Raw genomic sequence first — 10,894 nt, 5'->3', positions numbered from 1 at the left:
AAATAATGTAATCAAAGGACAAAGACCAAACATGGAAAACAGACATACACAACAAGAACATAAAGTAACTAAAAGTATACATACAAAGTAACAAAAGTAAATGAGCAACTCGGATTCCACTAAAAACTGGGAGCAAGGACCAGGTGTCCTCTGCTTTTCAAGAAACACCCGCCGAGTTGCTCATAAAAAGTCAAGTCCGGGGTAAACAAACGGGGAAAGGAAAACTATGACCCGTTGAATAAATCAGTTTTCATGGTGCTGATGGATACACCATAACGATCCACGAGTTCATGATGACGACCATAAAACTTCTGTAGTGATGACTTCAATCTTGTAGCAACATAACCCTGTTCCAGAAGCCTATTTGTTAGAGTTCTAACGCGATACAAAAAGTCTGTGTAGTTTCGGCAAGCTCTGGCATAACGTATGAGTTGTGATATGAACACTCCATACGCAGGAGCCGAAGGGATGTTGCCACAGATGAAAGGAAAGTTGACAATTCTGAATGAAACGTCATCACGTTTGTCGTAAAGTTTGGTCAATAGTTTTCCTTTACCATCGATTTCTAAGTGTAGGTCAAGATATGAGGCTGACTTCACAATGTCTGTAGTATCCTTTATCTCAAGCTCTTTTGGGTAGATGCGATGTATCAAATCCCCGAAATTAGGATTGTTTAAAGATAATACGTCATATATATAGCGGAAACTGAGATTGAAGGATCTAGCCAAACAATATTCTTTCTTTCTGATCAGATCAGCTATAAAGTTAGCCACATAAGAGTGAAGGAATAGGTCAGCAAAGTAAAGGAGCACAATTTGTTCCCATTGCAATGCCGACCGTTTGTTAAAAAAAAAACCACCACACTGGACAAATATGTTGTCGATTAAAAATTCCAGCATGTTGTAAACATCTTCCTCTGTATATTTGGAAGATGATTTGGAATTATTTCTTACAAAAAAATGAGGAATCTCTACCAAGAACTATATATCTGTATCTAGGTGTACCATCTTTTTTTTTGGAAAAACAACGATGTATAATGTTTTTAAGTCGGGATTTTAACTGAGTATGGGGAATAGAAGTATACAGTGTTGAAAATTCATAGGTTTTAATGCTATTATATTCAGATAATAGTCTTGAACTGATTGTCTCCAAAAGATTTTTCGAATTTTTCAGGATCCACATTGAATTAATACCACTACGGGAGTAACAAGTGTTGTGGTAGAACTGTAGACCCTCTTTGACAGTTGTGAGTATAGAAGTTAAAAGTTTTGAAAGAGGTTTGGTGGTACATTTTGCAGATCCAGATATGAAACGTTGTTTGTATGGATTCTTGTGAAGTTTAGGAATCCAGTACAAAGACGGTAAATCACAATCATCGTCCTTGGTAGAGAGACTAAAAGAGGATAGCACATATAATGTTTTTGCTACATCGGGGTCTTTGAAAACTGATGTAGCCTTGGCACTCATTGACCTACTTAAAACTTTCATTCGTTCCAAAATTAAAGACCTCACTGCCTTCAACCACTCTGACAGAGAATCAGTGTCTTCTTGTTCTCGTTTTATCCATTTTCTTGCATAGTCCTCGACGGCATCTATAAGAACTTTAAAGTTATAATTCCAATTTATGGAGCGTGGTTCACGGTAATTGGGACCTTTAGAAAGGATATTACGCAGAGATTCGTTTTCGATAATGGTTAAATCTCCCGTAACGACGTGACCAGAAGGACCATATTTGAATGGAGAGGTTTTGCAAGAACAGTCAGGTGGTTTAGCCTTGAAGTCCTCAATCTCGAGGTTCTGCAATAGCCTTTTATAATTGAAAATTTTGGATGCGATGGGTGAAGTATAGGAATATGAAATAATTGGTATGGATTTGTCTTGGAAATATGGGGGAATTTTGTTGGTAACGTTTTTGTGATGGAGGATTTTAGTCAAATTAATTGCATCTATACCTTTGTTGACAAACGGTAGTAGAAGAAATGATCGTTTTTCTTTATCTTGACTTTTCACACAAACTGGTTTAAAGAGTCTGTGGAAACCAATATCTAAAATGATGGCAACAAGTCTGTGTAATGATGAGGTGGGGTCAGAAACAGGAGTGTCAAGACTTGTTTTGTAAAGGAAAGCAGTAGAATGAGAGGTATAGAATAAAGTTTGGTTCTAAAGTCCAAGAGGTTTTTGTATGAAAGGAAGGAGACCATCTATGGAGACATCATGTAACCTAGGTGACGTATAGTGGCGATGGTCATGACTCCTTTCCCGTCTTGGTTTTTTGTCAAATAAATTCATCACATTTATGCTATTTATGTTATATTGGCTTGAAAGGTTTCCTATACTTTTGATGTTGTCATTGCAGTCACCTTTGAGTCACCATTTTGAGTCACCTTGTTAAGTTTGCAAAAAAGCACATTAGATGTCTTCAGAATTGCCCGATATATAAAGGGGGAGGGGTGGCATTTGTTTGTTTTGAACGGTTAATGTTTTCTCGTCGGTATATACAGTGTATCAGACTATTTTTTTAGTTTGATATATCGGCATCTTAACCATTATATATATATATATATGTTGTTAAACTCGTCTTTACTGTCGAACCCTGACTAAACCGAAAACGTATCTGAGGTAGACATATTTTGAGTTATTTTCGTGTCGGTTTAAATATATTTTGAACCTGAGTTAACCGAAAACCTGTCTAAAGCAAACAGGGGTTAAGTTTTGACAGGTTTCCTTGTTTATGTAGTTGAATATATGTGTTTTTGTAATTGTTTTAAAACATTCATTGTACTATGGTGCTTTTGAAAAATATTATTCATGACAAAGAAGTGAACTGTCCATGGAAAAACAAATAAATTATTTTAATCAAATTCAACTTTTAATGTATGTCAGAAGTGACAGCCAAATCAGTTATTTCAGTTAGGAGAAAAGTGGACCAGAGAGTATTCAACCTATATCTAAGATACGCAAAATTGTCATTCCCTCCTGGGTAGAATTTGACAAATTTAAAATTATGGATTTCTCATGAAGGAAAAATATTCAAGAAATATTTAAATGAATATAACATATAACACCCCAAAGACATTGTACAATAAATCTATATTACTTTTGATGATTTCACATAGAAAATCTAAGCTTTACATAGCCTTCCCCAATCTACTAAAAATTATTTCATTAATAATAGACTTGAATAATAACCATACTAAGAAATTGCGAGAGAAGTCCAGGTTTGCTATTACTGCTTTTGTTTCACATATGAATAAAATACATTTGTAACACAGGGAAATTCAATAGTTCAGTGTCCCATTTTCATCTCTGTATTGAATATTAATATTTATTGATATGTTTATATTGAAATCATATATATTTTGTTTTAATCAAGGTACATCAAAGGTGTACAAATTAAAAAATAAACATATAGATATTATATATCGAGTCATCACCATTTTTATAATATTAAAGCAATGTTACATTTATTTGAAAACATTATCTCAATGTCAACTCTACCTATATTTGCGACACAAAACCAATCTGACGCTACAATTAGGCAGTGGTATGAAATGAAAAATCATTGCATTACAAGTTTCTAGGTTATGTCGTAAAGTCACAGTGTGACTTACCTTGATTCTGTATTATGAAAAGCAGAGAATGTTTACCCTAATTGTGCATGTGGGTCATGTTTCGAGTTTTTTTAGGGTGTCCAGGTTGAGTTTCCATTATTGTTCTTAGTGCTTGTTGTTCTGATTATTTTATATTCATTTTGTCTAGTCTTTATTTCTGAACTATTCTTTTTAATGTCCCATCCTCTTGAAGACGATATTGTGTTTTAACAACGAAAATGACTTTCCTGATAGTTTAAACTTTAGTTTTTACCAATAAGCTGTACATGCATACACAAAATAATCATTAAATGTCTATATTACAAGATAATATTATCACACTGCTTTAAATATGTCAACGGTTACTTTGTCAAATTATTGTTTTCCATCATGCTTGTAGTAGCCGGAGCTGAAATAAAATTTAATGTGTACTATGAAGGAAAGCATAGTTTACCCATTTATATATTAAGTTTCTCAAAAAATGCATCTGATCTCATCTCAATGTTCCACAACATTAAACATAAGATAATTATTCATGTAAATATTCTCTCGAGCATTTGGCGAGTCTTTCTTAAATGTTTTAAATTAATGCAAACTGGTAATTTGTTAATCATGAAAAAACACTGATTTTTGTATTTTGCATTATCGAAGTTTTCATACATTAACGGAAATCATTATTAAAATAATTGTCCATGGCATTTTAAGAATAGTCATGGGTCAAATCGCATTGATATTCACCATGAAAAAATGGCAGGGACATTTCCTTAAATTTTTCCCTGTACAATCAGTTATAAAATGTCACAAATGCTTTATGATAATCGAAATAGCTTTTAAATTTGTTTTCTGGAAGCTTATTTAACATTTGCAGGAAAAGGACCAAATTGAGAGACAATAATGTGTCACCAATTGACTGATTCTTCTAAGAATGGTACTTAAGAATCCATGGCCGTAACTGGTCTTTTGCGGTGCCGATTTTAAAAAGGTACATAATGTAAAGTAAAATTATGTGTATATAGAAATATGAAGAATATTCATAAAAGTATTACAATTTAACCGATTCTATAAAACAAATTAAGATAATAAATACATCATCGTCTAACATAACAACCGAGAAAAGGATATGCCTCCTTAGATTAAGATTGTCAGTATGTCCTGGTAGACCGATTTAAGTGTACGTTTTAAATACGACAAATGACACATGACCCAAAATTTCCATAGGTATCTGATATCTTTTCGTCTCAGCGGAATCGACCTTCAACCTTCAGCCATTGATGTTAAAAGTATAATACCTCTCACAACTATTTACATACTTACGTTGTTGTCTTTCAAATTCGTCATCATATTCAAACAACGCTGCTAAAATTGAAAATCAATATCTAGTGTGACCCGTTGATACTGCATACTTTTGATACGTAAAACAGAAATGAAATATTCATACACCAGAATTATTTTTTGTAGACAAAATGGCATCTATATCATCTACACTTTGAGGTAAAAAGTGTGCTTGTACATGTAAAAAGTCTCATAATATAAAACTTTTACCGTTATATGAATATTTTGGAAACGTTTGTGCATACAATCTATAATGCTTTGATAAAAATGTGTTGGGTTTTGGTTTTGTAAATAGTCCATGGTCCATATAACGGGTCCTTTCCCCGACAGGAATATTAGAAGATATATATAGGTAAAAAGTTTGAGCGTGAAACACAGATCAATTTATTGGTCGATGAAAATGCTTTGCTTTCATAAAAACCAGAGTCGAAAAGCCCACAATTTTATATCCAAGAATCCAGCTTTCTTTTATCATAGTAAATAACTGCATTTTGTATGTAAAAAAGCGGGTTCAATAGAAAGCGAAGATATTTATCATGAAATTTTTTTAATGCATTTTGGTCTAGCTAGAACTGCCTACTTTCCGTTTAAGGAATAATAACCCTAAAACGTAAATGATAGTATTTATAGTCTTAACATGATGATAATCAAAATTAATTATCAAGTACTTTTCATTTGTATGCTAAACACAAATTGCCTGAAATAGGGACAAGAAGGTGTCACTCATACAAATTCACTTAATATTTCAATGCACACTAGTATATTTTGGCAAACTTAGTAATGTATGCTGAATGCGACAAATAAACAGATCAATTCATCTTGGTTGATATACTGGACAATGGTCTTAAACGCTGACTGTTAAGGGATATTCACAAATAACCTTGAGCACACTCTATTCGAGATACGTTTTTGTCTTGATATATCAAACCAGGTCTTCTATCTTCCATAGCTTGTTTTCAAATAAAATGATTAAGACATTTGAAATATAAATAATATTAAATTTATTATAGTGAAGTTTGCTATTGACAAAAATGTTATAATGATCTCAGACTTTAAAGTCAAATTCAGGTATACTATTCCTAATACATTTTAAAATTGTTTTCTCTAAGAACATATATAGTTATATGGTTTCCTTAGCCATTAAATTGGTATTTACCCAAAATTTCTACAATAAAGGCAGTTGTAAATAAATGTAGTTTTAAACATCGAAATGGAACTTTCTTTGAGGAATAAATCCTGTTCCTTTTCAAATCTTTTTTTCTAATGCATCGATTTTTAAAGTAACTGGTCATAATTACATTCAATCTATAAATTGACACAAATTACATTTCTGCTCTTTGAAAGTTGATATAAGACACTTCTAATATATTTCAAGTACGAGTAGACATATCATAAGGTAAAAACATTATCTTGGCAAATAAGAAAATTGTGTTTGGAATTATCTTAAAATAGCGTAACAAGTTTCTGTTTCTGCTATTTCTTACCTACTTCTATAGAACTTTAAAGGGTTCTGAATTTTGCTAAACAAGATTACAAAAGTCGGTAGGAAGATATAATGACTTGTTAAGCTTTAATGTTTGATGTATGCGTCGACATCAATACAACTTAGCTTATAGACTATTATTACAAGGTCAGATATTTTATCTTATTTGGTAGAATTCATAATTCGTCATCAATGTCATTGTTTTTAGTTTCTGAACTTCTCGTTCCAAGTACGAATTGATTTATTAATCTCATTTAACCAACAAAGTTTATCTTTAGGGCGAAAATTTTAAAGGCAAATCGAAGAACGCAAATTCTATAAAACATGATCTAGAAATAGAAATTTCTAAAATGATATGTACTTAAGTATATAACATTCTTAAAATAAAAAAAAAATCAAATCGATTATAAAGCGCAAAAGTATCAGGTACATGCTACTTATTTTGTACTTACAATTAATTTATTCATAAGAAAGGGATTGTTATAATATTGGTTTGATATACTTTATAATTTCTCAAAGTTACAAATTTTCAACTTATCGTTATTGTGTTTTATGCGACTACAATCCAAATGATATTCCTTACCATTAGAGATGGTATTATGTTTCTACTCCCTGTTAAGACGACGCAAGTCTGATTTGTATCTGTTGGTATTTTATACGACTTGTAATTGATCATGGAAACAATTTGTGTAGTACCATCCGAAAGCATTGTCTAACGGTATCATATGATGTTAACAAATCCCGCCAATTAACTGAGTTGACAAAATAAAATTTTCCTGTGAATAAAGATAGGGATTTATGTTAAACTAAGACCTAAGTGTTAAAAACATCTGGTTTGTCGCCAGGTTTCCCTACAGGTAATTTTATTATTTCAGTGAGCTTAGTTTTTTGTTTTAAGTAACCTTTGTCATTGACTTGTTTTACCCATGCCTTTTTTGTACGTTCGATGCTTGCAATAAAGTCGTTACGTTCCAGGTCATTAAGAGGCTCTTCAATAAAGATAAATCCATATGGCTCTTCCATTTCATACTCTCTAAGTTGAAACAATCCTAACGAATGTGATTCATTTGAGGTAGGTCTAAATTGTCAAAGGTCAGTAAGGACCTCATCAGTATTGGGTGACTCGGAAAACTTGAGCTTAAAAGGATTATAAAACCGGTTATATCGAACATAAGCATGCTACGTACATAATGTTAAATAAATATACCTCTTTCGTCAAAAGAAATAAAATAATTGCAAGTATGATATTTGATACACTTTCATGCATCACATATTTTCTTTATAAGTCTCATATTTGCTTTTGTTCAAAATATCACAATGTTTGATAGTAGTTTTTACAATCCATCAATGCTAAGACAGGTGAGATCGTATGTGGTCTAAAATAATTTACAGTCACACTTCCCGTGATGTGTTTAGTGGAATATGGGATGTCATAATTGTCCATGTCAAAACCGTCAGAGTATTAAGGCCTATGTTACAAGGAGTTATTGGTATTTTCTGTTTAATTTTATCAAAATTGGTACTTATTTATGCTTTTGGTGACTTATAATTCAATCAACTTTTAAATTGATTACAACATTAATATATGCGTTTGAAATTCATTAAAGCCAAAGTACTTAATCTTGATTTTATCGGAGAAAAATATGCAACATGTATGTGTCAAAGTAGAGTGCAACGTTTTACAAATAATGAATACGTACCAGCCGACAAAGCCCAAAACGACATTGTTTTTGTCTGCAAAACATTTTATATCCAATGTTTATTATCACAGGTAGACATAGAAAATAATAGCAATGATAAGACCTATACTGCTACCACTCTATCAAAAGAAGAGATTGTGGAAAACCATAAATCTATGCTTTCTCTTTTGGTCTCTCTACTAAGGACGATGATTGTGATTTACCGTCTTTGTACTGGATTCCTAAACTTTACAAGAATCCATACAACGTTTCATAGCTGGATCTGCAAAATGTACAACCAAACCTCTTTCAAAACTTTTAACTTCTATACTCACAACTGTCAAAGAGGGTCTACAGTCCTACTACAACACTTATGTGTGGTATTAATTCAATGTGGATCCTGAAAAATTCGAAAGATCTTTTGGAGGCAATCAGTTCAGGACTATTATTTGAATATAATAGCATTAAAACCTATGATTTTTAACACTGTATACTTCTATTCCCCATACTCAGTTAAAATCCCGACTTGAAAACATTATACATCGTTGTTTTTCCATAAAGGATGGTATACCTAGATACAAATATATAGTTCTTGGTAGAGATTCCTCATACTTTGTAAGAAGTAATTCCAAGTCATCTTCCAAATATACAGAGGAAGATGTTTATAAAATGCTGGAATGTTTAATCGATAATATATTTGTCCAGTGTGGTCAACGTGTTTTTCAACAAAAGGTCGGCATTCCAATGGAAACAAATTGTGCTCCTTTATTTGCTGACCTCTTCCTTTACTCTTATGAGGCTGACTTTATAGCTGATCTAATCCGAAAGAAAGAATATCGTTAAGCTAGATCCATAAATCTCAGTTTTCGCTGTATATATATGACGTATTATCTTTAAACTATCCTAATTCCGGGGATTTGATACATCGCATCACTCAGAAATCGATGGTAAGGAAAACTATTGACCAAACTTTACGACAAACGTGATGACTTTTCATTCAGAATTGTCAACTTTCCTTTCATCTGTGGCAACATGCCTTCAGCACCTGTGTATGGAGTGTTCATATCACAACTGATACGTTATGCCAGAGCTTGCCGAAACTACGCAGACATTTTGTATCACGCTAGAAGTCTAACAAATAGGCTTCTTGAACAGGGTTATGTTGCTACAAATTCATCACTACAGAAATTTTATGGTCGTCATCATGAACTCGTGGGTCGTTATGGTGCATCCATCTGCGCCCTGAAATCTAATTTATTCTACGTGTCAAAGTGTTTCTTTTCTCTTTCGTCTACCTCGGACTTGACTTTTTATGAGCAACTCCGCAGGCTAGAAAAGCAGGGACGCTAACCCTTCCGGTATACCTGGTCCATGCTCCCAGTTTTTAGTTCAATCCGAGTTGCTCACTTGCTATTGTTACTTAAATTTGTATGTATGATTTTATTTAGTTCATGTTCTTTGTTGTGTATGTTTGTTTTCGATGCCTGGTCTTTGTCCCTGGATTACATTCTTTTGATTACCGCTATAACCTTGGTTCCCTTGATTATTTAAAACAAATCGAAAAGGGTTTGTTTATGCAATAAAGGTTTTGAAATGTGCAATATAATTAGTTCACGCTATTTTTCGTTTCATTACATTTTGAATGTGTCCTCTATCCTAGATGCTTCTTTCGCTCTAAACTATTTGAATAATTTACTTTTTGTAACAGCAATGTTGAACATGATTCAACTATTATTGTTTTTTTTTATATGACAGTTTTTGACAGCATTCATTTTAACATATATTTTAAACTATTATATAGCTGTGACTTATGCACTATACCCGTTCTCCTTAGACGATCACTGAGACGTATTGGCGATATTTTAGTAGTTGATGAATGTGAGACGATAGGCAATCGGTTAAGACGTAAACAGTACACAATGCAAATATTGCGACAGAAAGGTAATTTAATTCACGGTGTATTTAATGAATGGAGAAACAAGCAAGAACTACCGTACTCTGTAATGGTAGAAAGTTTAGCTAGCGCATTGGAGCATATAAACAGAAAAGCAGAGACTGAGATTCTTAGACAGACTTTCCAGGACGACACAGAATTCAATTTTACGAAAGAAAAAGCACAATATCTCCGACTGTATATATCATTGAATATTAAAATCTAAGGGATGTTAGTTTATCCTCTCTACTGTATGTTAAATATAGAAAGAACAGTAACAATAATTTTGCGAACAGTATCGTTTCATTTGTTGTCTAAGGCAGGGAAACATATTGATTTTGTTTCTTTTGAATTTTATTAGAAATATTATTAATTTGATTATACAAAAGATGCTATAATTAACTGTATTTGGTTGCAAAAATGATACATAGGAGATATTTTAGGAATATTTATTTGATGAAATATTGTTCATTTTAACATTATAATGAATTAAGAATTATTAATTAAATCATTTATCAAAAGTCATCATGATTTTTACGATGGCATTTTGTTTCAAACTTTACAACGTAAACCAAATTTTGCTAGTTCTTCTAAACGTCAAATATATTTTTCATTGAAAACATGAAGTGTTTGTACGATATAGATTGTGAAATCTTTTTTTTTATCTGTCTGCTAATTTTGTATGACGTCTTATGGAAAAGACAATCTATAAATAAAGACCATGTGCCAGCAAACCCCCTCCCCTAGAAGGACTTATATAGGGTTTAATACTGATTTTAACACATATTGAAGTATATGCTGCATTAGAAACAGATATTTGCCTGTTTGTAAAAACAAAAACAACAGAAAACAGGTGCAGATCTTTCCAGGTTTAGAA

General features: G+C 32.4%; 2 long non-coding RNA genes across 2 annotated transcripts; one reads left to right on the top strand and one right to left on the bottom strand.

Moving 5' to 3' along the window:
- Positions 1–2,929: 2,929 nt before the first annotated feature.
- LOC148607414 (uncharacterized) lies at positions 2,930–8,602 on the bottom strand. Its single transcript, XR_015914995.1, has 3 exons — positions 6,989–8,602; positions 4,905–4,946; positions 2,930–3,999 (listed from the first exon to the last, which is right to left on the bottom strand). It is a non-coding gene; the product is annotated as an uncharacterized LOC148607414 (long non-coding RNA).
- On the top strand, positions 6,265–10,829 carry LOC148607413 (uncharacterized). Its single transcript, XR_015914996.1, has 2 exons — positions 6,265–6,552; positions 9,886–10,829. It is a non-coding gene; the product is annotated as an uncharacterized LOC148607413 (long non-coding RNA).
- The last annotated feature ends 65 nt before the right edge of the window (positions 10,830–10,894 follow it).

The sequence above is a fragment of the Perna viridis genome, chromosome 9 (genome assembly GCF_037379345.1).
Source record: "Perna viridis isolate PV_CMFRI_1.1 ecotype Kerala chromosome 9, ASM3737934v1, whole genome shotgun sequence".
NCBI lineage: Eukaryota > Metazoa > Mollusca > Bivalvia > Mytilida > Mytilidae > Perna > Perna viridis.
This window is presented reverse-complemented; position numbering and strand designations above follow the sequence as displayed.